The following is a 3,085-nucleotide window of genomic DNA, read 5'->3' on the forward strand; positions in this document are numbered from 1 at the left end:
GGGAAGGGAAGGGAAGGGAAGGGAAGGGAAGGGAAGGGAAGGGAAGGGAAGGGAAGGACTGAGATCAGGGCGAGGCTACTGACATCACCGAGTGCGGTGCACCGCAGAGCCGTGAGAGGAGAGACCCTTCTCAGGAAGTCTGTCAGTGTTTGGGCTTCCTCCACCCCAAATCAAACTGAAACCAACCCCAAAGGGGACAGCACGGTGATTATTGGGACAGAATCTTCCCTCATGCGGTTGGTGTCCTGATAAAACAGGTTGCAAAGCAGCTCATGACAGGCCCTTCCCGCATGAGGACAGACTCCAGTGGCATCTGTGAAAAACATCCTGTCCTCAGACACGGAGCTTGGACTTGGCAGCTTTGCAAAACTATGAAAAATTAATTTCTGTTTACTCAAAGCTATGAAGTTCATGGCGTTTTAATGTGATAACACGATTAAATGGACGAACAATTAACTAGGAGTGGGAGCAAAGGTTACTCCGGGCTCAAAGTTAAAGTCACTGGGCTGAAGATCCCCAAGCCCAGGATTTGTTCATTTCCTCCTCTACTCTTCTTTTGAGTTTTTTCCCTTTGTCTCCCCCAACATAGATTTTAAGATGTATTGTCAGTGTGTGTGTCTATGTGTGCCCCAGGGTCTGTGTCTGTGTCCTTGCATGGAGGAGCCCTCAGAAGCCAGAGGTATCAGATCCCTGTGCTGATGGAATTTCAGGTGGTCGTGAGCTTCCTGACAAACTGCTGGGAATCAAACTCAGGTTCACACACGCTTTCAACCCCTCGGCCGGCCATATCCAGGCCTGTCTCCCCTTGGCATAGTACCTTAAAGTTTCCAACAGATGATCTGGACCAGCGGTTCTCAATCCATGGGTCTGGACTCTTTGGGGAGTCAAATGTCAGATATCCTGCATATCAGATATTAACATTCTGATTCATAACAGTAGCACAATTACAGTTATGAAGTAGCAATGAGAATGATTTTATGGTTGGGAGTCACCACAGCATGAGGAATGGTTCTAAACAGGCGCAGCATCAGGAAGGTTGAGAACCACTACTTTAGATAAACTTGAGATACACCCAGCTCTATGGGTGAGCTTTGGTTAGATTAAACCAACCAGCAATTCTCTTCTCCAGGACCCACAGAGGACTGGTTCTGGGATAAACATATAATCCAGTCATGAACATTTTTAAATGAAAACTTCTAAGAAAAAAAAAAAGATGATTGTGTTTCTCTGACACTGATCCAGGAAAGCACATCCCATACGGGTTAAGGCAACCATCGTGGACTTATGAGGAACAGCCTGGATGAGAAGAGAGGATGTAAGTAGAAGAAAGACAGAAAGGGAAAATAAATTCAGATTCGAAACTTAAGCCATTTGAAGCCTATCTAATGGCTGGATTTACCAGTTCCTGCCTAATTCCCGTTTCTAATTGAGCCCCTGGGGCCTTGTTTGCTTTCACCCGCCACTGAAAGACTGCCCGAGTGCAAAGTTAACCAGAGGGACAGGAAGAAGGAGAGGGAGGACATCTGTGGTGACTGAGCTTTCTGGGTAGAGAGCTTGAGGAAGATTCTTGGTCAGAAGGCTACACTGAAATGGAATGGAAGGACTGGCAAGATGGCTCAGCAGGTAAAGACGCTTGAAAGCTTGGTGACCCGAGCTGGGTTCCCCAAACCTACATAAAAGTGGAGGAGAAAAACCAACTCTACACAAGTAGTCCAATGACCACCACACGCATGCCGTGCCATACAAGCACAGTCGCATGAGCACACACGCACGTGTACACACACAGAGACACATTCGAATAATAAATAACTTCTTTTAAAGAGATGAGATAGGAAAAAAGAGCTGGCCCTGAGCATCACAGGGGGAAAAAACATGCACACCACAATGGTTCATTAACCAAGCTGTGGTCAATACTATTGCCTTCTCCTCCGGGATGATGAAAGCCCTCCGCCCTCTCCCACTCCGGGAACTGATGTAACCATTCGCTGGATGAAAACTAGACCAGCAGTAGAAAGACAGTCCTGACACAGGAAAGGGCTGCTTGAAGTGGTCCTGAGAGTCTAAAAGAGGTCAGAAGGCTATGAGAGACATTTTTTTAGTAGTGGAAATAAAAAGAAAATATGGAAAGACACCCAGAAAATAAGAAGACAAAATGACACTGTGACTCTCGGTGCTGAGAGAGTGGTTAGTGACCTGGGACCAAACTTGTTCCTGTTTCAAATCTCACATATTACTAGGTATTCTTTAAGCATAATATTTTTATTAATTCTTTGAGAACTTCACACATACATACAATGTATTTGATCATATTCACCCCTAAATACTTCCAGATCCGATCTCTCTTCCAGACCTATCACCTCTCCTGATGCCCTCTTCCTTTTTCCAATAGATCTCAATTCAATTTGTACAGCATATATACTCATCTGTGTGTGTGTGTGTGTGTGTGTGTGTGTGTGTGTGTGTGTGTGTATACAGTTGGGCCATAGGGCCATCCACTAGAGCAAGGTCGACAACAATAATATGAATGAGCACGGGACAGAAGACTGTGACAACGAAGCACATCTTTACTTAGGTCCTGATCCTACTTGGTAGCAAGCATGCTAACCTTGTACAGTACCACTACCAAGGGGCATTAATACATAGATCAAACTTCTTGAAGAAATGACTTTTGAGATATGTCATTATTTACTTTGTTTGCTTTGTGTGTTTTCTTGGTAAATGTCGAAATGAGTCCACAATACCGTCGATGTTGGAAAGAGGATCGCGTAACAGCACAAAATCTCAAAACAAATTAACCCCATTGCTCGAGTTCCCGAATCAGGCGAAGCTCACATGAGGGACTGCTGGTGCAGCTGAAAGCGACCACCTCTGGCGCGATTGTTCAACCTTGAAACCTTCGCCACAGGAGACTGCCTGAGCAGAGAAGCAAACGTTAGAAACAAAGAGAGATCTAGCGGAAAGCCTCTGGGACCAAGGAGTAGAGGTGGGACTCTGGGTTAGCTGTGGCACCTGGTGCCCGCTATTAATAATAGGGTCGCGGTGCGTTTATAAGGTACTTGATTAAACAAAGGCGCTGCGCTGTGTG

This window comes from Mus caroli, chromosome 2 (genome assembly GCF_900094665.2).
Source record: "Mus caroli chromosome 2, CAROLI_EIJ_v1.1, whole genome shotgun sequence".
NCBI classification, from domain to species: Eukaryota; Metazoa; Chordata; class Mammalia; order Rodentia; family Muridae; genus Mus; species Mus caroli.